The 27,503-nt window shown below is 37.9% G+C and overlaps 1 pseudogene; it reads right to left on the bottom strand.

Moving 5' to 3' along the window:
* Positions 1-24,338: 24,338 nt before the first annotated feature.
* The window catches only part of LOC149192829 (uncharacterized), a 51,708-nt pseudogene continuing 48,543 nt past the window's right edge, over positions 24,339-27,503 (bottom strand).

Raw genomic sequence — 27,503 nt, 5'->3', positions numbered from 1 at the left:
AGCTCGAAGAAGATAGATTCTTGGTTGGATTCCATCAGCATATCTAGAAGGAACGTGAAAAGGCTTGGCACGATAACCACATGAAGTTACGCACCTTCAAGGTAAATGATTTGGTGTTATTATATGATAGTAAGTTTGCTAAGTTTCCACAAAAGTTCCAGATGCACTGGTTGGGGCTGTATGTCATTAAAGAGATCACAGATGGGGGCGCGGTTCAGCTCATGAAGATAATTGTAGAATATTTCCCAAGAAAGGTGAATGGAAGCCGGTTGAAGCCATTTACAGGAGATCTGACTCGATGACTACATGATGGTAGGATAGTCTTGGTGCTCTAGGCAATTGTAAGGGAGCACAAGACTATAAAATACACTGCTTGGTTATGGGGACTATGCGACAGAGGGGCTACACAAGAAAGTGTGATGTCACAGTACCAGAAACCATGTGAATGGAGTTGCACTGTGGAGGGTGATACCACGTAGCATGGTGAGAAATTGATTGTTAAAGTCATTGTTCATGATTTGATAGCCTGGAGACGGTTAATAGGAGTGATTGGTTGATATTTAAGGCTGAAATCTTTGGAGATATGTCACCAAATCCGCATTAATGAACGAATTTTGGGGGGAATCGTCTGATTTGAATTCAAAGTCTCCTATAAACTACGCGTGTCGGTCTAGTAGAGAACACTTTGCACCATTAGAATTTTTGAGTTGTGTTTTCTGTCGCCTATGAATCATAATTTCTTTGAGGATTTGGTCTCAAGATTTGTGTTTGATAGTCTACACAAGGGAACCTGAAAATTCATTTGCAACACTATGTCCAGATTAGGTGAGACTGCATGTACCAGAGGAATTATTGCCTCTGAAGGAGTCGCTCCAGAGGTTGTAAGCATGGAGGCTCCAGCTCTTGTTCCTACAGAGTTGAGGTCACCTAGGTTGAAGCCTACACTAGTACGCAAGACTCAAAAGTCGAAGAAAGAAAAGAAGAAAAGGTCAGTGCCATTACATGAGTCGCCTAGAAAGCATTCTACTACCCAAAAGAAGGAAAAGCAACCTCAGAAGGTAGTAGATTTGCAGTCTGAAGAGGGCACGAAGGATATAGATGCTGAGGGCATGGATTCCATCACCAAGTTTCTAGACTATATCCCTCTGTGGAAAGGGAAGATGAAGGTCACCAAGGACTCAGACTCAGAGAATTTTTTCATTCACATGCCCTTGTTTCCAGAAAGGATAACCTTCGAAGGTCCATGCTTGGCGTGTATCACTTTGTTAAAGATGGAAGACTGGGACCTACCTGACCATGAGAGGTTCCCCCGCCTCGAGACAGATAATTATATGAACCGAGTGTATTACAAGGACTTCGGTGTCACTACGTTGGAGCCAGTTGAGTGGATCTACAGAGTAGAGCAATCCGAGTTATTGAACTTGCTGTGGGTGCCCCACTACCACTCCTCCAAAATTAATACCACATTTATACGGTAGTTATTGACTCTGGTGCATGATGGGTTTTTGTGGCTTGGTGCAGCTATCCCCATCATAGACATGCTCGTCCACAGGATCACACTCCTACTGCATGAAGGCTTGAATCCAGCCAAGTTTGGCGGAAAGACAAACAAGCGAGACATGGTAAAGAAAATGAAGAAGAAATTTGAGCTTCTTAAGAAGCTGCATGGGTACTCCATAACATCCATCAATGACCTCATGGTAAAAATTTCCACCAAGATAATAGTCAGCAAGGTCATGAGGAAGTGTCGCATGGACGAGGTTTCGGTGCCCGTGATCTCATTAGGTGCACAATGCGTGGAGGGAATGCAGTTTAACTGGTCACGCTAGCTATGCAGCGAGTTCCTTGGGAATATTCCTGAGGCTAAAGATGAGATAAAGGTCTTCCACTACGCATGGTTTCTACTCTCCATTATGCTGGTTGCTTGGGAACTACCGAAGGATAGTTAGTTTCCTCCATTGGAGAAAGGATTGCCAGAGTTTGCATAGTTTACCTCCTTTTGGTCCATGAAGGACCCCACGTACATCACAGAAACAAAAATTTTATGGGTTTTGATGGAGGCAAGCATTCGCATGGCCATCAACTAGCACCCACAGTTGTCCCTAATCGTGTATGAATTGTTGTTAGAGTATGCGGAATTCCAGGTAGAGTTCTACCATGTTTATATTTGAGGGTGGAAGGACCCACAAAAGAAGTGGTTCGATCTGCCATATCTCACCATGGATGATGTGCTTCAGGAAGTAATTAAGCACTGCCCAATAGATTGGCACCTTCCGTCCAACTTGGTCATGGGTATGAGCAAAGGAGCAGGGATTTGAGTAGAGAAAAAGAGGAAGGATGCAGTGAAACATGCGGCCCAAAGGTTGGCCACACAGCGAAAGGAGGAGGCTGAGGAGAATACCCAAATAGGAAAGAAGTGCGTTGCGAAGAAGCAGGTTGAATAGTAGCAACATGACACCAAGAAAAGCGGTAAATCCCCTTCACTTGAAACTGAGGAGGAAGAGCGGCCAGTGTAGGACGGTGGAAGTGATGAGGGGTAGAGCACCCATTCCAGATAAAGTGGTACAAAGAATAGTAGTAACAAGGTTCCTAGAAAAATAAAAAGGAAACTAAACCACCGTTGGATCCCATTACGCTAACGGAGGGTGATCTCGATGAGATCAGGGACAAAGTGCATGACACTACCTCTGAACTGTTGCAGCAATTCGAGAAACAGTATACGAAGTCTTTGGGACTTATTCAGAAATATGTGCATGAACTATAGATCTAGACCAGTAGGATATAGGTGGGTGCAGGATAGGTGGGCGCCGCATAGACAAGCCTGGCACTAGGGACAAGCCAGGACGCAAAACTGGTCAAGACAGTGGATCTCAAGGCAGACGCTCTACCAGAAGGGTCCCCGAGTGTGGAGATCATTGATGATAAGATCATCATTAGAACCTTGAAGAACATCAACCTCAATATTGTAGTGCTCCCTAACGAGTATCTTCATGCACTGCAAACAAGAATAATAGTGAAATTGAGAGTGCGGGAGCAGTGCACTCTCAACTTAATAAGTGAGTATCAGTTGAATAATGAGAAAATTTTTTATTAGAAGATGGAGGCCCTGAAGGAAAAAGGTACGATCCAGGCGCAGAGCACCCAGCTAGTGGCCATGGTTGTAGAGGCTTGTAGGATAGTGCTGGAGTTGCACATACCTGAGGAGGCACTACTCAAGTTCAATATACGGAAGCTAGCTATGGGCATCTATAATGCAAAGGCAGAGGTGGAAAGAGTTCAATTTGAAATCAATATGAAAATCACAGAGCTAGAACTCAAGTCACAACCTTCAACTCCGCCTGAGGTTAGGGAACAACATGGTGTTTCCATCAAGGAAGCGATGGCTACTGTGGATGCCACAGTCGTGAACTTCACAATGTTGTTTGAAAATGCCATGGAGTTGGTGACAACCCTACAAGAACACCCCAACCTACAATGATCGAATACAAAGGTCCACGATCTCCAAAAACATTATGACGAGGTTAGCGCAAACACACGCTCAATTTCTATATTGCAGAACCTTGCCAAGTTGCAAGATGGGAAGAAACTCCTCACACAGGTGAAAGCAGCGCATAAAAAAGGAAGTGGTTCTTAAGGCTAGGTTGGATCCTTGGTTGGAAGAAGCCTATCAAATCTCCACCAACATACAAGAAAAGTTGATGTACTTGCATCTCACATAGAGAAGATCAAGAAGGACAACGAAGTGTTGGAAATAATAATGAGAGGGGGGGTGAATCAGTGTTATCACATTAATAAAACTTTTTCATTTCCATATTCAGATTCATATATGCTACTTTCACAACTTCTTATGATTCAGTTAGTTGATCCTTATTGAGTGCATTAGAACATTATAAACCATATTAACAGTAAACAGGTGCAGTAAAATAGAACATATCATCACACATAAGCCACACACATGAACACCATGATATAAGGTGGAAACCCAATGTGGGAGAAAACCACCTGCTGCAAGTCATCTCAATCTTCTTCATAATAAGAAAATCCTTTTACAATATTTCTGTACTGGTGCAGTCTTATACCAGTACGCAGGCTTCTACCTGCAGAGAGCTACAACCCCCATAGTTCTTGTACTAGCCGATCCATTTACTAGTATGCAGGTTGCTACCTACTACAATGCTCCAAAGTTTTCAACTACTACTGGAAGGGAGCTACCACCCCCTTAGCTCTTGTACTAGCTAAGATACTAGTACGTAGGCGCCGGCGTACAATCTTCTCTCCTCCAGGTACCATGTTTCATACATTTTCATACTGGATACTCCTGAAGCACAACACATAATCTAAAAGGCCACGTTTCATCCAATTTTCATACTAGACCCATTAATATCATTGAAGCACATAATCAATCAATCTTCTGAATCACCCAAACACCAGATCAATACATATACAAGGATAATATGTGAGTTATCAACCAGATCTAGTCCATCAGAACTCATAAAGGTAAGTCATTAAGAACTTGATCCATTCAACCATCAATACTGAAGCTAAACATAATCATGTTGTTATTATAACTCAATACCAGTAACCAGACATCACTTCAAACCTAGAACACTGCAAAAGCATATTTAATGACAGGTACGCAACTTAACCAATAGAAAGCTGCGAGTATCTGCGTCTGTTCTTTCTGCAGATCTGCGGGTATCCGCACCTGAACGCGCTATTTATCTACGGGTATCCACACCTGTACACGCTGTTGATCTGTGGGTATCCGCAACCTCTGAGTCTCCTGATCTGCGGGTATCCGCACCTGCTCCTGTATCTCAACTGCGCAACTTCACACTGCGCCTACAGCTTTCCTGCATGCCTCCGCACCAGCCACGCTTCTGTGTTTGCAGGCCTCCGCACCTGTGGTGCTTATGAGACTACGTACCTCCGCACTTTTTCCTTCTCTGCACTTGCGGTCCTGCGGGTATAGATAATTTCCAGACCTCAGGGATACCTTAGACTATCAGATCTACAGATCTGATCGTGCGTCAAGGAGATCTCAACCCATCAGTAGATCTGACTTGTAATCCTCATGTTTCTCCTTGATTTAGATTCAGTTATCACTCACCAACCGATCACAAGAAATTCAGATATAGCTTTTCTTAAGATATTCAACTTTCACAAGTGACTTAGCCAAGTGATCTCCTTTCCTTTTTATAGGCAAGCCCTTATTCAAACCATGGGACAAAACCATCGAAAACCAATACAAGGGATCCAAACCGGGGTTCAATAATTTAGATCCTATACCATGGGCCAAAACCATAGGATCAAGAACGACGGGCTAAATACCAAGGGCCAACCATAAGATTCCCACACGTGCGCTTTTCTCTGCATGAAAGTGTGTGAACTTTAGGACCGCACCTTTTGTTCTGTGAACCTGCGAGCATGACCGCACCTTCTAAACAGAGTACCTGCGGATCCAACCTATGACCGCACCTATTGAATGGCACACCTGCGAACTTCTTATTTTCTTCATTCTTTGTGGGCTGATCATCAATCCCTGCTACTGACCTGTTGTTCTGTGATCTATCACTTGAATGAGTTGCCGTCAAGGACAACACTTGAGCCATAATGCCAACAATCTCCCCCTTTGGACTTGATGGCAAAGCTAACCTGAGAACTGTCATCTGATTCCTTTGAGTTGTCCGGCGTCCCATGCACTCTGTCACATCTGATATCTCTTCTGAAGATTCATCTAGATATATATAAGTGAGTTGATCTTCTACGAGTTGGTTGCCATCAAGTACAACACATGCATCATAATGCCAATAATCTCCCCCTTTGGACTTGATGGCAACAATACCAAATCACTCTCCCCCTTTGACATCAAGGGCAAAGGGCAAATTCTCTTCCTTTGCTGTTCATACTCCCCCTAAGTACCTGCTGAAATCTCTGAATGAGCTCCCCCTTTGTATATGCCATGGTGCACCAATCTTTCCATGCTCTTTTTGAGAACATGCTGAAATCTCTGCTCTGCTAAAATATGTTGTTCATGCTCCCCTGACTGTAAGCAAGGTCTGAAAAAAGATGTTCTACAAGAAGAACATGACTCTATACAACATAAATGACCTTCCTATCACCAAAGACTCATACATACATCTATCTCCCATCACAGTGGTGATATACATATGATAACATAAGAGAATAACATCATTCATCCCAGGCATAGTGGGGAAACCAACATAGGCCATTACATGACCTTTACATCAAATGATATACACAACATTTATAACAGAGACCAAACACCTAAATAAGATCATGATAACATCAGCAACAACATTGTATGATCTGCTCCATAGCATCTGTCAACAACAACTAGAATAGCAACTTGAATTAGCGCATGAATCATCAAGGTATGTCCGTATCAACTCATCCTTTTGAACAGAATTCTGTATATACAGAATCATTCACATTCTATCATATGTGAGAAACACCACAGTCATCCAGATCTGCATGAACCAAGTATCATCAATTGGGAATATCTGCATCAATCAACATATGTACGAGACAAGCTATCATCATATAGGTAAGAACTCATCATCATCATGTCTCCAACAATGCAACTTTGAATAATCATCCATGTATCCAGCCAACAATCCTCATCCATATATGTGCCAAGAACAATAGGAATCCTACATCATGATGCATATGACGAGAACAACATATGAGTGACTCATCATCAAGTAAAGAAGATGTGAATTCAAGCTATGTACTTCTCCTTATCCTTATGAAGATCATCATGTAAGCACCATTAGAGAATCAACCACAAATCTGATCTCAATATCAACTATGTAACCCCAAGAATCTTCTGAACAACTCATAACCATATCATAGCAAGATGAATCATTTATCCATATAAGCATCATCACCAAGGACTATTAACCATAATGCCAACAATGCATTAAAAGCATATACTCCCCCTAAACCTGTGCCATCTTGGTTACTGTCAGATCTCATCATGCATATCAGCAAGAAGTATCAAGACATCATCAAGTTAGAAACAAAACACTTCTAACCATCAAGTCATTTCCACACATCATCAGCAAATTGTAACCATTATCAAACAGCGCAAATAATAAACCGAATCATAACTAATCCTTTTCCTGAACCTATACCTACTGCCTTTCCTCAAACAATCATATACACGACTATGCCATAACCAACTTGCGTATATATGTGACTTCTCTTTAAGAAACTTGCGTATGAGATTTAGGACACTGAAGTTTTACACTTCTAGCTCCCTCTGATTCTGTTATGTCTGAATGTTGTGATGTGTCGCCTCTTTCTGACTGTACTTCTTTCTTCTTCCACATCTTCAAGTGTGATGATGATGTTTTCTCCTTTTGGTATGGTGCCCATACTTTGTTCCTGCATTTCTTAGCTATATGTCCAAGCTTGTTACATGTGTAACATTTTACATGTCTGATATTTCTTCTATAGCAATCAACAGCTCTGTGACCAAACATATTGCAAGCAAAGCAATGTCCATTAAAGTACCTGGAATGTGGTGATCTTTCTGTGTGATGATCTTGAACCATTCTTCTTCTGCATCTAGCTGCAACATGTCCAAGATTATGACATTTATAACATTCAATATTATTCATTGGAGGAGAAAAGGATTTTCTTTGAAGAATTTCTTTCCTTGGATGTTGATGGGGGTGACCTTTCATCTCCTTGTTGAGCATTGCATTAGAGTTCCTTGTCTTATTTTCTGAACTAGATTCACCTTCAATAGATTCATGAAAACCAAGACCAGTTTTGATAGCAGGAGATCTTTGACTACTAAGAATATCATCCAATATTTTCGTACTATCTTGAAATCGTAAGAGCTTATCTTTTTCTTCTAATTTATCTTTTAGAATATTTACCTCAACTTGATGTTGCTCTTCCTTTTCAAGATACTGCTTCTTCATGTTTTCTTCAGCATTTCTTTCTTCTTCCAACTGACGTCTTAGTTCAAGAACTTCATTTTCATGAGCTTGGAGTAGTTCTTTATTCTTCTTCTTTGATTCTTCAAGATCTTCTTTTAGCGAGTGGATCATGGCTTCAAGACTTTCATAGTAACTAGATCTATCTCTGAGTTTCTTGATGGTTGTGCTTCTTTCATTGACTTCATCTCTTAGTGATGTTACTTCATCCTGCAACTTTTGATATTTGTCCTTGAGTAATTTCCTTACATTGTTTCCTTCCTCTAGTTGGGCTTTTAGTTTGGTAGCTTCTTCTTTGAAGTCACATTCCCTTTTGTTCAATAGATCTTGTTGATCTCTGATTTTGTCTGAAAGCCTTTTAAATTCTGCCTCTATTTCATATCTTTCTTGTTCACCCATAAGAGCAAATTCAGTTGTTTCACTATCACTTTCATCTTTTCCAAATGGATAGATAGCTGGAACATCAGAGGATAGAAAGTTCATACCTGATAGTTCATCTTCATTTTGAAATGATTCTGAATCTGATTCTGAATCTGAAGATCTTCTTACACCTAATCCCCAATCGATTCTCCCACTGTCATAGTTCTTCTGAGATGTCTTCTTCTGCTTATGTGCTTTCTTCTTAAGCTTCTTTCCCATTGTTCCACGGATATCCTTCAAGCGATCAAGCCTCTACCAAAGGACCTGCTCTGATACTAATTGTTGGAAATAATAATGAGAGGGGGGGTGAATCAGTATTATCACATTAATAAAACTTTTTCATTTCCATATTCAGATTCATATATGCTACTTTCACAACTTCTTATGATTCAGTTAGTTGATCCTTATTGAGTGCATTAGAACATTAACAACCATATTAACAGTAAACAGGTGCAGTAAAATAGAACAGATCATCACACATAAGCCACACACATGAACACCATGATATAAGGTGGAAACCCAATGTGGGAGAAAACCACCTGCTGCAAGTCATCTCAATCTTCTTCATAATAAGAAAATCCTTTTACAATATTTCTGTACTGGTGCAGTCTTATACCAATACGCAGGCTTCTACCTGCAGAGAGCTACAACCCCCATAGTTCTTGTACTAGCCGATCCATTTACTAGTACATCGGCTGCTACCTGTTACAATGCTCCAAAGTTTTCAACTGCTACTGGAAGGGAGCTACCACCCCCTTAGCTCTTGTACTAGCTAAGATACTAGTACGTAGGCGCCGACCTACAATCTTCTCTCCTCCAGGTACCACGTTTCATACATTTTCATACTGGATACTCCTGAAGCACAACACATAATCTAAAAGGCCACGTTTCATCCAATTTTCATACTAGACCCATTAATATCATTGAAGCACATAATCAATCAATCTTCTGAATCACCCAAACACCAGATCAATACATATACAAGGATAATATGTGAGTTATCAACCAGATCTAGTCCATCAGATCTCATAAAGGTAAGTCATTAAGAACTTGATCCATTCAACCATCAATACTGAAGCTAAACATAATCATGTTGTTATCAGAACTCAATACCAGTAACCAGACATCACTTCAAACCCAGAACACTGCAAAAGCATATTTAATGACAGGTACGCAACTTAACCAACAGAAAGCTGCGGGTATCCGCGTCTGTTCTTTCTGCAGATCTGCGAGTATCCGTACCTGAATGCATTATTTATCTGCGGGTATCTGCACCTATACGCGCTGTTGATCTGTGGGTATCCGCAACCTCTGAGTCTCCTGATCTGCGGGTATCCACACCTGCTCCTGTGGCTCAACTGCGCAACTTCGCACTGCGCCTGTGGCTTTCCTACGCGCCTCCGCACCAGCTGCGCTTCTGTGTCTGCGGACCTCCGCACCTGTGGTGCTTATGAGACTGCGTACCTCCGCACTTGTTCCTTGTCTGCACTTGCGGTCCTGCGGGTATAGACAATTTCCAGACCTCAGGGATACCTTAGACTATCAGATCTACAGATCTGATCGTGCGTCAAGGAGATCTCAACCCATCAGTAGATCCGACTTGTAATCCTCATGTTTCTCCTTGATTTAGATTCAGCTATCACTCACCAACCGATCACAAGAAATTCAGATCTAGCTTTTCTTAAGATATTCAACTTTCACAAGTGACTTAGCCAAGTGATCTCCTTTCCTTTTTATAGGCAAGCCCTTATTCAAACCATGGGACAAAACCATCGAAAACCAATACAAGGGATCCAAACCGGGGTTCAATAATTTAGATCCTATACCACGGGCCAAAACCATAGGATCAAGAACGACGGGCTAAATACCAAGGGCCAACCATAAGATTCCCACACGTGCGCTTTTCTCTGCATGAAAGTGTGTGAACTTTAGGACCGCACCTTTTGTTCTGTGAACCTGCGAGCATGACCACACCTTCTAAACAGAGTACCTACGGATCCAGCCTATGACCGCACCTATTGAACGACGCACCTGCGAACTTCTTATTTTCTTCATTCTTTGTGGGCTGATCATCAATCCCTACTACTGACCTATTGTACTGTGATCTATCACCTGCATGAGTTGCCATCAAGGACAACACTTGAGCCATAATGCCAACAATCTCCCCCTTTGGACTTGATTGCAAAGCTAACCTGAGAACTGTCATCTGATTCCTTTGAGTTGTCCGGCATCCCATGCACTCTGTCACATCGGATATCTCTTCCGAAGATTCATCTAGATATATATAACTGAGTTGATCTTCTACGATTTGGTTGCCATCAAGTACAACACATGAATCATAATGCCAACACGAAGGACCAGCCACAAAGCAGCTAGTTGAACAAGTGAAGCAAGAAGCCACACAGAGCGCAGCTGAAGTAGCAATTCTGCAGGTGGAGCCGGGGGATCTTCGCAGCAAGATCACCATGCTGTCTGAGTGACTCGAGGGTGAGTCACGACCTTTGTGTTGGGGGCATGTTGGGATGGGGTCCCCTGGGTTATTTTTGGGGAACAGCCCAAATGTTGATGTAAATAGATGTAAAGCCTCTGCGAATTGTGTACGCGGAGCACATATCTAGTCAAGAGTCAAAAAGGGTTTTTACTCTTGTGTATGTAAACTTTAGTCAATTTTTGAGATCTACCCATGGTCCGCGGACCATGGGATTGTATAAATAGGAGTGCCTTGGAGAGTTTAAGGCAGATCTATGTCTTGTCTATGGGTATGGTGAAAGGAGTCAAGCGTAGAGGAGTAAGTCTTAGAGCAGGAAAAGGCTCTACAGTTGAGTGTGTAGAGACCCAGAGTAATGTCCGTGACTGAGTGCATGGAACCTTGTAGCTGAGTGTGCAAAGGCCTAGAGTAGTGTCCGCAACTGAGTGCGTGGACCCCTGTAGCTAAGTGCGCAGGGAACTTTTGAGTATGTAAGCTTATACTGAAGATCAATAAAGAAGATTGTTACAAAAATTCCTATGTTTTATCTCTTTACTTATGTTATTTATGATTGCAATATATGCTATGATGAATGATGTCTTTATGAAATAATGTGATATTGATGTGCGAATTTATTGGATACAGTCAATTAACTGAATGAAATTAAGGATAAGTGATTACACGAAGATAATAAGACGTTATGTTATGGTTGCCATGTACTTAGGTATAATTATGTCAATACTGATCTAAGGACAATGTATGGTGCACGTAAGTATCTAATTCTCATGTTCATGGTCCGCAAAAGATGATTGTAGACTTCATGGAGGTCTAGACACTATTAGAAGGAAGTTACGATACTAAGCCTTAAGGGCTTACAGATCTGCGTGAAGGAAGATCTAGGGCATGGAATGACATCACACTGATCTTTGGATGCGTAAACTTGGTTCTAGCATCCCGCTAGAGTACTTTGGGTAAGACTTCAGTCCCTGCTACGCGGGTTAATACTGAAAGGGCCAATAATGTAGGGTTTTGTTTGGCACAACTAACTCTAAACTTGGGTCAGGACCCATAAAGCCAACAACTTCTATTAAACATTAAATGAAATAGATACAAAAAATGTTATATCATCACAATTCAGATCATCTCCTTAAGCCTGTGGCATGGTCTTCTCCTCCCAATACAATACAAATCTCATATTATGATATGGATACAAACTATTCCTCTCTTTCCTCTTGGTCAGATTATGTAATTTGATGCTATCCTTTGGGAGAATATATCTAGGCATCTAAGACCTTGAGAAGTTAGGAATATTCTACAATAATGGATCCTTAGCCAACTCATACACAAAGTCGGTCAATTTGATCTCCTTGGGAATGGAAGACTCTAGAAATATTTTTCACAATTATGATATTTTTCTCAAACTTTGTCTCAATTATGAATTATTATTACTTCATAATTATAAAATTTTGAAAAAATAATTATGAGAAATTACTCAATCATGTAATTCCATATTTTAACATGGAATAAATCTCACATAATTCAAAATTAAAGGTGAAAGGGGATGCATTATAACAAGCAATTGGGGTAAGTTTTCTTTCTCTCACTATAATCGAGTGGAAAATAGGGTCATAATAGGATTTTTTGTGGAGTGGGAGAGAGGGAGATGATGAGAGTGGAGGGTGGGCCCCTCTCCCCGCTCATCATTTTAATATTAAAACCAACTTGCATGACTTTATTATGTATTCATGTGTTGCCCCCATGTATATGTGACATGAGTGAGCCCACGTCACCTCAGTGCCCCAGGAGTTTTCATTAGTGCTCCACATGAAATACCTGGGACATTTCTCCATGGGTGATTTCAACAGTGTTATAATTTAGTGATTTTTTAATTATTATTTATAATATAATATAATTAATTACATTTATTTTATTTTAATAGTTGATATATTTTTAAAATATATTTAAAATATAATTAATTACATTTATGTTAAGGAATTCTAATTAATTAAATAATTAAATAAAATTAACAAAATTAATTAAAATTTATATTTACAAATCAATTAAATTAAAAATTAAGCTAAATAGATAAATTAAAAAAAATTAAACAATAAATAAATTTTATTTATATATATTTAAATTAATTCAATTTCTACAATTTTATGAAACATTATAAAATGCATATTTACAGATATTAATGCTTAGGGGATGAAATTGACCAATACTTGACTAATGATATCATTCAAACAGTGTAAGATAATCAAGCAAAATTTGAATCATTGGAAAGCTGGCAGCAGGACGAAAGCGATGAAGCAATAAAAATGAAAACTAAGAAAAGTGAAGATCACCTCAAATTAGAAAAATTAAAGCATCCCTAAAGTAATATTAGTAAAATTTACATCGAAAACCCCATAATTTTAAAGAAATTAACAAGAGTGAACGAGGCCTCAAGGGACTATAGATTTTTTAATTTAGTATTTTATAAACTTTTTAGAATTTTTGATATGTTGTACTACACACAGATATTATGACATAGTTAGATAGGTTACACCATATATCTCCTCATGGAAGACACAAGCTAGGGATTCTTTTTGATGTGCATGGACTCATGGTATTCTTTTAACAATATATGGCACACCATGTCATGTCCACACCACTTATAGTTGAATTTCCACTTTTGTAAAGGTTGATGATTCTAGGAAGTCCTAAAAGCATGTCATTATCAGGAACTACCTAGGGAAATAGAGGATGAATAATATAATGAGCTAATATAACTAGTTGGTGATATTGATCAAGAAACAACGAAGATACAAGACACTCATCAATAAAGGGATTGAGCTAGAAAATCCAATGGAAAGTTTGTGTAGCACATAGTGTTGTGATTGATGACGATAAGTGTCATTGATGTAAAAGGGGATACCTACGGAAGTAGCAGTATTATTCATGAATCAATAAAAGAATTATGTTATCCTAATATCTTTCAAGCCCTCATATATTGAAGTCGAACAGCTTTGAATTTCATTGAGCGTTTATCACAATTATGATATCCTAATGATTCAATTGAAGGTATGGTTAGATAGTTCCCTTCAAGAAATTTCTAATGGTATATCACACCTGGAAAAAAAATATTCCATGATGAGAAGTTATGATTGTTCAAAGTTGGCACTTTTAATGAGGGCTAAAAACACCAATAGCAATCATCTTTTCAGTGGATCAATGGTTCTGTGGTTGAAGTTATGGAGAATATCATGTAAGAATGCACATTCTTTAATGTAATTAAAAAACATGCAAATTTTAGCATATTTGATGATAGGAAAAAGCATGTAAGGTGGATGGTATGTGGATATGCAGGTTATTTAATCTCCCCTGTTATTCTAATGAAATGAAGATGCACGGTAGGCATTGAGTGGTTGAACAACTGGTAGATCGAAGTAAAATTTCAAGGACACACGTTGAGTCATGACAGGCCTACATTGATCCAAAAATGGATCCTAGAAAAACCTCTAAGTCTAAAAGACTTCATATAAGAGGTAAAAGGTGCTAAATGGAACAAATCTTTTGTAAATAAAAGGAAAATGAGAATCACAGGTTGCTCTCGGAAATAGTCTCGTTACTGAGATCTCCTCATTCTGAATCCAACGCACCTTGAATGGGCGAAAATGGACTTCAGATGAAGGAGTTATCATAAAAAGAAGTTCCCCTTTTGTTCTTTGGGAAAGAGGCAAAAATCCTTTAAACATGGGCAAAAGACCCTTATAAGGGAAAATCAAATCGCATGAGGACAAGGCTTAAAGTCAAGTGGAAGGCACCCTCGATCAGCGACCTCTGATGATTGGATCAACGAGTTGGATCGGAGGCAGGCATGGTATACCTAAGGTAAAGGTCCCGAGCCGATGCGATGGTGCGATCGCCGAAATCGGCGGATCACAATCAGCATTGACATAGACCCTATCATATGGGAAATACCTTGGGCTTGTGCGATCTACGATTATGACTTGTGGAATCACAATATCGCATCAACGCATTGCAGAGGAGTAGAGATATGTTATATGGTATATATGTGATGCGATGGCTGGACCTGACGGCAATATGAACCAGGTTTAATATATTTTGAAATCTACCAAAAGGCATTTTTTAGTGCATTTTCGCATATTTCGTTATTAAACGAAATACGAAGGGGAAGCATGATGCAATGAAAGCTGGACCCAAAAGGGTTCTGAAATGAAAATACATGATATTTGAAATCTGTCATGAGCAATTTTACGATGTTTTCACAGTTAACGTATTTTTAAAATGCAAAGGAATAGGCCAATTGTGAGTTACGATAGCGACTAAGGGTGGACCCGATAGTGTTATGAAGTGGGGTTACGAAAATTTGAGGTCCTGGTGAATAGTGTTCTCTGTGGATTTTCCTGTGTTTTATAGTGTTCTCTATGTAAACACAAAACGACTGTTTCTCAAGGATTTCAAGCACCAATGCACCCTTCCATTATAGAATAGGTGGCATTCATCCCTGAGGGTGTTTAGAAATAATTGCTAATGCTTAGAGAAGGGATTTGAGTGGATTGTGGTAGGAATACAGAGAGCTTGAGAGGGAAAAAAACCAGAAAGCGCCGATTTGGCTTAAAAAGCCACAGAACGACAAAGGCAGGTTGTTGATGGTGGCTAAGTTGTTGTTGGTTGATGTTGTTGGGTTTTGTTGCTAAAAGTAAAGCCAAAGCAGGAAGCTAAGGCAAAAGAGGCAGCACAGAAGCCAAAGAGGTAGTGCAAAAGAAAAACAGTAGCCAAAGGAGTCACTTGGAAGCCAAGTGAAAAGCCAAGAGGGCTGTGAACTAATAGAGGGTAGAAAGAAGCAAAAGCTGAAGAGCTAGAGAACCAGAGCTAGAGCCAAAGAGCCAGAGTCAGAGCTAAGAGCCAGAACTAAGAGCCAAAGAGCCAAAGTTAGAGCCAAAAGCCAAAACCAAGAGCCAAGAGCCAGAGCTTCAAGAGCGGGGGAATAACATGGTTTCTGAACCCACCGTTTTTGTGTAAAACAGCAAGTGTTAAGCCAAGAGCTTATAAAAAATACTTAGACCATAATCCCAAAGAGCCTAGTTGAGTTGACTAGAGCTCATAGAGATGTAGCCCAAGAGTTGTGGGTGAACTCCGAATTAAATTGTTGTCTTATGTGTTTGTTTTTACTGCTGCATTATTCATTATTATATGCATTTATATATATGCTTAAGCACATTTACATATCAGCTAAAAAAAACAGATTTTTAAAGCATATGATAAGTTTAAAACAAGCATAAGCGTCCACCATATTGTCAAGAATATCCTTAATTCCACATTGGTTAATCATTAAGACTTGGGGATGTTCAAGCGTTGGAAGTGGGAGAGGTTCTTGTAAGTTAGAAAAGAAGCCTAAGAGCCCCACTTTTAGATCAGGTGATATCAGAGCTTAAGATTGATTAACCACTCCTTTAAGAAGGTTATATCAGAAATCTTGATTGACAGAGTAGAGATTGCTTGTCTAAAAGGTGTTTGGGAAATTAAGGATTGAATGTATAATTGATTGTATGCTTGTTTGCAAGCTGACTATTTTCTGAGTTTGCAGAGGTGAAGGGAAAGCTATTGATAACTCAGTCTAAGAAGGACAAGAAGGAAGAAGGGTTGAAGGAAGTCTTCTATCCCAAAGGACCTCAATGTAGTCCTCAGAGCACAAGAGGTTTGTTGCAAAGGGTTGCTTGAATAATATCTTTGTTATTCTTGTTTGAATTTTTTTTGGTCATTGGCATAATGACAACTTGTTCAAGTGAGTCCTCAAATTATCCTTTCTTCTCAAAAGTCTTTGATGAAGACATGAAGCAAGAATTGCTCATCATGATGGATATGGTGAGAGAAATGTATGAGGATGGAAGGAAGAGTAGCAGACTTAGAAAGTAGCTGAATTCCATAAAGGAAGAGAAGCAGTTGCTTGCTGACAAATTGCAGGCAATGGAGAGGCAACGTCATATTGAAAATATGAACCTAAAGAGGATGCATTAGTTGGATTCATAGCTCTTTGTTGCCCAAGAAGCCTTAGTCAAGTATTAGCTTGAAGAAAAGGTAAACCATTGAAGTTTGTCTTCAAATTCTTCTGAGAATGCTTGTATTGGTTCTTTTGAAAGACATACTAGAGACATAGGTTTCAAGCTAATGTCCAAGATGGGCTATGAAGGAAAAGGCTTGGGAAAGCATGCACAAGGTATTGTTGAACCAATAATCGTTGAGGAAAGGCCTAAGTATTTGGGTCTTGGCTATGGACAGTCTTGTGTAGAGAATTCCAAAGCTGCCATGAATGTCGTTGAAACAGTCCCAAGAAGGAGTTTTAGTTCATGTCCTCTACCTCAGAAGTGTGAAGGTTGTATTCAAGAGGAATACAATGGCCTGAAACATCATTTGCAGGATGCAGGTGTTCAGAAACACACACTTGAACCAGAGAGTTGTGGAAAATTTGATGACCTTGAAGAGATTGAGAGTGTTCCAAAGGGAGCTACTTCTTCATTCAATTCACCTCCTCATGAAGGAAATAAAGGTGAAAGAGAAAGGTATAAATCTGGTTCTAAACACATTCCTTTCGATTTTTCAAAGCATGATAAATTTCCACATAACCATGGGAAAAGAGTTGCATGTTCCTTTTGTGGTTTGGATAACCATGATGTTTCTAGATGTTGGAAGAGAATGGCCACATACAGGAAACTTTTGAAGGAAAAGAAGCAAGTAGCTAAAGGTTCATTAGACAAGGAAAATCATATTGTCAAGAAGATGCACATGTAGTGCATTTACTGCCATAAGTAAGGACATCTTGTTGCAAAATGTTGGACACTGAATCCAACAATGCTTCCACCAAAGCTGAAGAAAGTGGAAAGAGAAGATGGCAGAAATGGAAAGGAATATTCCATGAGTAATGTGTCTCAAAATGATTCACATGTTGTTGCTGATATGTAGACAAATGTAGTACCTTTGAAGGGAGTGGTAAGAAATGGTTAGAGTTCTTATCCAATTAAGATGGCATGTCTATTGATGCATCTACATTATATTTCATTACAGCTTCGAAAGTACAGTGTGCTTAAGTGAAAGTTGAAGGATGAAATGCATGCATGAGCATGAGATGCATGAACACAGGGATGTTGATGATTTCCTTGTTCTTGAACATGTATGTGTAATTAACTTGTAGGGTTGATTGCTTTGACATGCATGTGATGTAATGTTGACTTGGAAGAAGTCAACTTGATCTCCTAGATGGAGATGATGATGAAAAGTTTCATCTCTTAAAAAAGAATACAAATGGTCTTTTCCTACATGCTTGACTTGAAGGGTCATTTGTTTTAAAGGCATGTTTTGCGGGCTTGTTGTCTAGTCCATCATTTGTATGCAGATGTAAGACATGGAAGTGTTCAAAAGATGTGAAATTTGTTCCTTTGTTGGAGCAGGAGTTTAGGCCATCCAATTGTTGTTGTCTATATTTTTGTCGTTGTTAACGGTTGTTGTTGACAGCTTGCCAAACAAGTACAAATGAAAATTTGTGGAGCAAATGTAATTCACATTTGTTTGAGCCACCTTGGATCAATGATCAAGGCAAAGAAATTCAAACCACCTTCTATGACTAGTTTAGCAGAAGTTCTACAGAAAGGCAAGGAGGAAGATAGTTATTCCCAGGAAGACCAACCCATCAAAGAAGGGAAGTGGTCAAAAACTTTGGTTCATAAGCACTATGCAAGGAAAGTGTAGGGAGGCTAAAAGAAGAGGGTGAGTCACTCTCATTTACTGTTCAGATCAGAATATCAGTCTTTTGGAGACCAAAAGTTCTTTTAGTGAGAAGGCATGATCCAAAATGGATCATAGATAAACCTCTAAGTCTAAAAGACTTCATATAAGAGGTAAAAGATGCCAAATGGCACAAATCCTTTGTAAATCAGAGGAAAATGAAAATTATAGGCTGCTCTCAGAAATAGCCTCATTGCAGAGATCTCCTCATTCTAAATCCAACGCAACTTGAATGGACAAAAATGGACTTCAGATGAAGGAGTTATCATAAAAAGAAGTTCCCCTTTTGTTCTTTAGGAAAGAGGCAAAAATCCTTTAAAAATAGGAAAAAGACCCTTATAATGGAAAATTGCCTCACATGAGGCCAAGGCTTAAAGTAAGGTGGAAGGCACCCCTAATCAGCAAACTCTGATGATCGGATTGGCGGGTGGGATCGGAGGTAGGCAGGGTATACCCAAGGCAAAGGTCCCAGGCCAATGCGATGGTGCAATCACCGAAATCGGCGGATCGAAATCGGCATTGACATAGACCCTATCATATGGGAAAGACCTTGGGCTTGTGCGATTTGCGATTGCGACTTGTTGCATCACAATATCGCATTGACGCATTGCAGAGGAGCATAGATATGTTATATGGTATATATGCAATGCGATGGCCGGACTCGATGGCAATATGAACTGGGTTTAATATATTTTGAAATCTGTCGAAAGGCATTTTTTAGTGTATTTTTGTATATTTCGTTATTAAATGAAATACAAAGGGGAAGCGTGATGCGATGAAAGCCAGACTCGAAAGGGTTCCGAAATGAAAATACATGATATTTGAAATCCATCATGAGCCATTCTGCAGTGTTTTCACAGTTAAAAGGATTTTTAAAATACAAAGGAACAGGCCAATTGCAACTTGCAATAGTGACTAAGGGCAGACCCGATAGTGTTATGAAGCGAGGTTATGAAAATTTGAGGTCCGGGTGAACAGTGTTCTCTGCGGATTTTCCCATGTTTTACAGCATTCTCTGTGTAAACACAGAACAACTGTTTTTGAAGGATTTCAAGTGCCAATGCACCCTTCCATTACAGAATAGGTGGCATTCATCCCTAAGGGCGTTTAACAATGATTGCTAATGCTTAGAGAAGGGATTTGAGTAGACTATGGCAGGAAGACAGAGAGCCGGAGAGGGAAAACAAGCAGACAGTGCCGATTTGGCTTAAAAAGCCACAGAATGATAGAGGCAGGTTGTTGATGGCAGTTGAGTTGTTGTTGGTTGTTGTTGTTGGGTTTTGTTGCTGAAAGTAAAGCTAAAGTAGGAAGCTAAGGCAAAAGAAGCATCGCAGAAGCCAAAGAGGCAGTTCATAAGAGAAAGAGCAGCCAAAGGAGTCACTTGGAAGCCAAGTGAAAAGCCAAGAGGGTTGTGCACAGACAGATGGTAGAAATATGCCAGAGTTGAAGATCCAGAGAGCCAGAGCCAGAGCTAAAGAGCCAGAACCAAGAACCAAAGATCCAGAGTCGGAGCCAAGAGCCAGAACGAAGAGCCAAGAGGCAGAGCCAAGAGCCAAGAGCAAGGGCTTGAAGAGCCAAGGAATAACATGGTGTTCGAAACCACTTTTTTTGTGTAAAAAAGTAGGAGTTAAGCCAAGAGCTTGTAAAAAAGACTTAGACCATAATCCCAAAGAGCCTAGTTGAGTTGACTAGAGCTCACGGAGATGTAGCCCAAGAGTTGTGGGTGAACTTCTAATTAAACTGTTGTCTTATGTGTTTATTTTTACTACTGCATTATTCATTGTTATATGAATTTATATATATATGTTTAAGCACATTTACATATCAGCTAAAACAATAGTTTTTTAAAGCATATAATCAATTTAAAAAAAAAAAAATAAGCATCCACTATATTGTCAAACATATTCTCAATTCCGCATTAGTTAATCATTAAGACTTGGGGATATTCAAGCTTTGGAAGTGGGAGAGGTTCTTTTAAATTAGACAAGAAGCCTAAGAGCCCCACTTTCAGATCACACATGGAGATGATGATGGTGAGTTAGCTTTCATTCATGATTCCATGTGGCATGCCAACATGGCACTTTTGGTTGGCTAATGAGCATGAATCCTAATTACATGTGGTCCACTTAAACTAAGCCACATGGAAAGTATGATGTCATGATGATGTCAACAGGTGGATGACCAATGACCCTTAGCACATAATTTAATGGCATTGTCACATGGGTAAAATGGGCTAAAAGAATTTTTCTTTTGTTTCATTGAGGACATTGGTCACATTGATTGGTTGTATGGGTCAAAAACCTCATGAAAACAAACATGAATGTCTACCCATGGGTCATCTCTCACATATTTGGGTCCACACATAAACATACATATATCTATATATATATATATATATATATATATATATATATATATGTGACCAAGACCTCATGCTAAAGCATGGATTTTTTGAAGTGAGTCTATTGTGGTTAACAATAAGAATGTGCGGCCTTAGTGGCTAGATTTTGGCAGCATTGTGTGGAAGGTTATTCATATCTCTATAGAGATGAATGCTTTTAATTAGCTTGAAACCTATGTGACTAGTTGTATCTTTACAGTGACATGGCTTGGAACCTCTGTGATTATTTGTAGCTCTACTTGATGTAGATAATTTGACTTAGCTTGAAATTTTTTTGATTTATTGTAGCTCTATTCGATTTGGACATTTTGACATGGCTTGGAACCTCTGTGCTTGGTTGTGGCTTTGGTTTACATGGATGGTTTGATCTTGCTTGGAACCTATGTGATTGTTCGTTGCTCTATTTGACATGGATGGTATAAAATGCTTTGAACTATGTTTTTATTTATTATAACTCAATTTGACATGGATGGTTTTATGTGGCTTGGAACCCTTGTGATTGGCTGTAGCTATGCTTGACATGGATGTTTTTACATTTTTTGGAACCCGTGTGTTTGATCGCATCGTAGTTTGATGTGGATGGTTTGACATGGCTTGGAACCTTAGTGTTTGGTCATAGATCTATTTGATGTGACTTGGAACCTACATTACTAGTCATTTCTCTGCTAGACATGGATAGTTGAACATGGCTTAGAACCTCTGCCATTGGTTGTAGCTCTATATGAGATGGCTTGGAGCTTATGTGATTGGTCAATGGTTTTTTAAGTTTTAGTGCTCTGATACTCAATCGGGGAATATAGTGGTGCAATTTTTTTGATGATAGCCTATCCCCCATGAGATTGAGGGTTCAATCTTGACGACAAAATTATTTTTGTATTTTTTTATTTGAGCTAAGGGAAGCCAAAATTTCAAACATTTAATCAATAGACGATGGTCATTCCATAGAATTCCTCACAAAATTTAACCAATTTGTAGAAGGCATGTTTGTTTATACTATTTTGTTGAAACTTTAATGTATTTTTGGTTTTATATAGTTTTTGGTGTCATTATGAAACTAAACTTGATTCTAGAAAAGGTGTGATGATCAAGATTAATTTTTGAAAAAATTTAGAGGCATTAAAAGCCATGACGATATATTTTTGATGTCTAGAATCAGTTGTAAGCCTTTTGGGGGCATGTGACAGAGTTGCATTGAGTGTTGTGTATATGAACAAAACATATCTTAGGAAGAGTTTTATATGACCATATTGATGAACATGTTGTAACAAGGTATGAATCGGATATCACTAGTTGATGATACATTGTTACAATAGTAACATGATCAATTTTTAAGGCTTGTATCTTTTGAAGGGCGTGTGGATATAGTTTGAAATATTATGAAAATTTATCCCACAAAGTTGGAGAGAAGTGCGTTCCTCCACTAATTTTTGTGGCTTAATTAGGTTGGAGCCTATGATAGGTTGAAGATTACCCATTTTTTAGGCCAGTTCATCAATTAGATTGTATCCTATTGCAAATGGGTGCTTGCGCATTTTTGTATTTTTGTGCCTCGATCAAGTTGTAGCCTATTGCAAGTATTTTCTTGCACATTTTGGGGGTCGGTAAATCAAGTAGGTCGATGCTTACAAATATGTGTAAGTGAATTGAAGAAGAAAAAGGAAAACTATTATTGGTGTTATCTAGCAAAGTTTTCCATGTAAAAGCTTGTGTCCTCTTGTGTTGATGTGATGATGGCTACTTGATGCATTGTTTCATTTATTTTTATGATGAAAATTGTTATGGTACAATGATACACAGTTATTTATTGATTAAATGTTTTGAAATGAAAAGTTATCCATTACACTAATTCACCCCCCTCTTATTGTGATATTTGGTCTAACAAGTGTGATCAAAGTGGGCTCCTTCAGGAATAGTTAATTTTTTGGAAGTTTCATTTCAAGAAAAATGTACATTATCATATCATCGATCAAGCCTCCTTCGTTTTATGGATCTAGATATGCTTTATGGAAGGTAATAATGGAGACATATCGCACTTCCTTAGGTGTTGATGCTTAGACAAGTGTTCAGACCGATTATAAAGTTGTTGATACACCTCTAATAGACACAACTAGTAAGGCTCTTTATACATCCAACATAGTATCTAAGCATGTTATTTTGAGTTGTTTGTCAAATACAACATTTTTAAAAGTAATGCATTACAAATTAGCCCATGATATATGGAATAAGTTTGAAACTTGTCATGAAGGGGATAATAAGGTAAAAGAAGCAAAGCTACAACCTTATAGGGATTAATTTGAATGTTTCGAAAATAGAAGAACATGAGGATATTGCTTCATATTTTCAAGTATCAATGAGTGTTAAATCTATTGCGGGTCTCAGTAAAGAAATGAAGGATTACGTTATTATTTGAAAAATATTGAGATCTATTTTTTAAAGATTACATCCCAAAGTATCAACCCTTGAACAACTATCAGATATGGATAAAAGAAAAATTGGTGTACTTCATGGAACAATTTCAACATATGATCTAAGGATAGAGAAGGAAAATTTATGAATCAATGAAGAAACATTCCAAGAAGAAAAATAAGGGTTAAAGCATGAAAATCAAGCAGACTTTAATCATAATTCTAATAAATCCACATCTTATATAATTATACTTTGATTTAAAAAGTCTTAAAAATAGTAGAACATATGAAGAAATTTCGTTTGAACTTTGCTCCTCGGAAGGATTTGGATTTGATTTTTGGAGCTTCCTAAATGTCCAATTTGTTTTTGCAAATTTTGAATATTGACGTTATTTATCTCCCTAAACATTACATAAAACAACAATTTAACAATCCAGAAACAACCATTTTTACAATAAGTAGCTTGTAGAGAGTGTCAAAGAGAACTCAAATTGCTCCAAGCCCCTGAAATACTATTTGTATCTCACGTGATATCCTTCTCTAATTTTCCCTTCTTAATGTGATTAATACCCTCACTAACAACTATAATATAAAGAATCCAATAATTTGACTATGTCATTCAATACCTCAATATTAGGATGACCATTGTTCACATCTCGAGACATAGTTTTAACAGTCAAATTTTTTAACTACTCCCCAAAATCATGCAATCTTATTTTAAGTTTGATAATAAAAGGCCATTGGTTCATATGCAAGGGCAAGTATCATTGTCACAACTTGAATTTCATCACAATTGGGTAAGGGGGTTCCAGTCCTTCATTTAAAATCCCCTTTGATTGATAGATACTACTAATTTATGTGATAATCATCATTACAAAGACCTTGATAGCTCATGTTTGAAATTCCCAATATGCTAGATTTGAAGAATTATTGTTGATATGATCATCATTACTACTAGTATTTCTACTATAAATACTATCAAAGGAAAGCTAAAATGATCGAAGGCTTATCCGTAACTCTCCACTATCATCATTGTCATCAAATCCATAGAGAATAAACTCACTCTCACTCTCTCCATTGGAAATTCAACAACTAAATGAAGTTGTGCCATTTCTGACTGTAATCATGTGATCCCCTCTCCACAAGGATTGAAATATATTTCAAATTAGTTTTCTAGATCTAAACCATACTTATTTGATATATCAAGGTACCAAAGGAACTTGCATTTTCTAATGATTAAAGAAAATAAAAATATCTCAACTTTAGCTTCTTTTAATTGTGTCATATCTTGTAAGATATGTATTTTCAATGATGGTTCATTTCCACAATTAACGAGACACCTCAAAAATGGTATAGTAACTAGAGTTGTGGAAAAATGATCAAGCTTTAAATATTGAAATCCCTTTAGAAGTACAATCACTTAACATAAAACCCTTTAATGATAATGATTATAGATTCAGGTAGCACTTTAATAACTCTACACATGTGTGACCGTTTTAAGCTTATGTCCTACCCATCTTGTATGATTGGCAACATAATCATTCTAAATGATGGTAGTGAGGGATTGAATAACATAAAAGTGATCTAAGTTGAATATGGTGTCCCAGAACCTCCATATTAGTGAGATATGGATGGAATGATAATTCCTTACACAAATTTGTGTTATCCATTTCATCAATGTTGTAATATGGAGAGCCTTTAGAGGAGACCCATCAACATCATTTTCTGAACTAAATGTGTCAAGGAAAGAATTTATTAGATAGAATATATTTTTTTTCATTGTGGGAATGTCTATACTACCAATATTTATCCAAAAAATAATAAAATTTGGAGTAATGTCAACATTATAATAAAAAAAATGAGATAACAAGTTGACTTTTTCTTTTTTTGTGTCAAATTGCAAGCTCTAGAGACCTTTATCAGTTGATAAATATGACTCAGAAACTCAAGATGATTATCTTTTAGTGAAATATTTAAACCTTCATTCTCAAATTGTATTAGTTTTTGCACATTATAGATGCTACCATCTTCTGTTACCAAAGGAATCTCTAATAGTTGGCTCCCTATCCAAATGGAACCTCTCTAAATTATCCAGTAAATTAGTAATGTCAGAGCTTACAATTTGAGTCCATATATTTCAACAAATGTTTTATCATATCTATGATATTTACTCATCAATGCAAGTTCTAATTAGCAACTCTATTTTGCAATAACTCTATCCCCACTTTAATCAAATGCCATTTTCATGTGGGCAATATTTTTCATCAATTTCTCTTCATAAGCGCTTGTTACTCATAGGAGAACCTCACTAACAATATCTACTAAAGCATATTTCAAACTATAAAATTCTATGAGAGCTTATGAACGTAATGTTATGCCTACAATTAATGGATCCACTTTTCATATTAGTACGTCAATCAATAGTGTGCAAAAATCTCTTATAATGCCTTCTTGTTGGGCATCCATGATAAAAGTATTAATGGAATTATTGGCTATGCCTGTAACAACAATTTTTCAAGCTTGTTGCATAGTTAACGGACCTTGCACTTGAAGATGGTGTCTTCACAAATTGGCCATAATGTTTCTTGTATGGGGAATGGTGTTTTTCCATGCACTTTAGCAAGCACATCATAAATATATATTTCATGCTAGTGAGAGGCTTTGTTGCTTTCTTTAAGCTATGAGACTTCAACTAAGAATAGAGGTATACGTTGAGTAGTATAGTGCAATGATAGTGATTAGTGTAGCACAATGATGGTTCTTAGTGCAACGCAGTGATGGTGAGTATTCTAGGGAAGTGGATTATGCAATGGCATAAGGGAAAGAAATAAACAAGGAAACTGATTTTTGATGCAGTAACGGGAGGTTATGGTGCATCACATCACACATATTTAGACTAATAACTCAAATTGCATGTGTCATTGTCCAAGTCTATGAAATAGCGATGAAATGTAGATGTGAAGTGCAACCTAGGATGGATGGCAGTGAGACCCCCTTATCCTGTGACTTTGAAACATCATCTTTCATTCAACAAACCCCTACCTAATTTGAACTATTCCCATAATATTTTTGATTGAGATATAGATCAAGGGGAATGTATAATCATCCTTGCCATAAAATAATTCATATATGATATATTATAGTTATTATATGATATTGGGGTAGAAAATGAGATATAGTTCTTTCTACACCCATAAATAATTTAGGGATCCATTAAAAAGGAATTCCAGGTCTATCATCAAAATTTGAATAATTATTTCTCCATCCAATGGATTTCTAACCCCAAATCCATAAACTACTCATATTTGAGATCATGCCTTGTGAATCCTCTTTCACAAGTTAGTTTCTTTTCACTACCACCTTATTCCAACATGTTACATTATAGGAACATAAAGAGGATTTTAACCTCTCTTTCTACGCCACCTAATGATAGTATACTCATTAAAAGAGGTAACACCATGTCAAATATGTAACACTCTTGTAACATTTTGTGGTGGAAAATGCAATATCACTTACTTTAGAACCTGCTCCTAATATATGTACACCCTAAATGTGTAGAAAATTTAGGATCTTCATGTTTATGCTTTCCAACTCTCAAAGCAAGAGTGTCTATATGGTGCGTCAATTAGATATAAATATAAATAAATTCAAATTAGGATCTATAAGAGGAGGAGTTCACCTTTTTATTTACCCAATTCACAAATGTTAGACCATACTTTTCAAATGAATACATGTAAACAAAACACCCGCCTAATCTACTAGCAAGCTTTTGTTATTAACCATTACTTACACCAGGCATAGTTGATCCCTGTCACTTGAAACATTAGATATCCCAATATTTTTTTCATCAAAGGAAAACAATTCATGTGATTTTTTATTGTTTGACCCAAGAAAATATTATCATTAGCAAAAAAAGCACTCTCCTCACCAAATTTAACCCTTTTCATGTCAATGTCACATTTAACAATAGAAAAATCTAAAGAGGAATTGATGACCAAATCACTTTCATGTACAATCTTTTTATGAGATACAAGTGTGTTGTCCAGTACATCATC

The sequence above is a fragment of the Pinus tabuliformis genome, chromosome 2_2 (assembly GCF_031772625.1).
Source record: "Pinus tabuliformis cultivar Carrire ecotype Pingquan chromosome 2_2, CPIR1, whole genome shotgun sequence".
NCBI classification, from domain to species: Eukaryota; Viridiplantae; Streptophyta; class Pinopsida; order Pinales; family Pinaceae; genus Pinus; species Pinus tabuliformis.
Note: the sequence above shows the minus strand (reverse complement) of the source record. Positions and strands in the feature narration are given on the sequence as shown.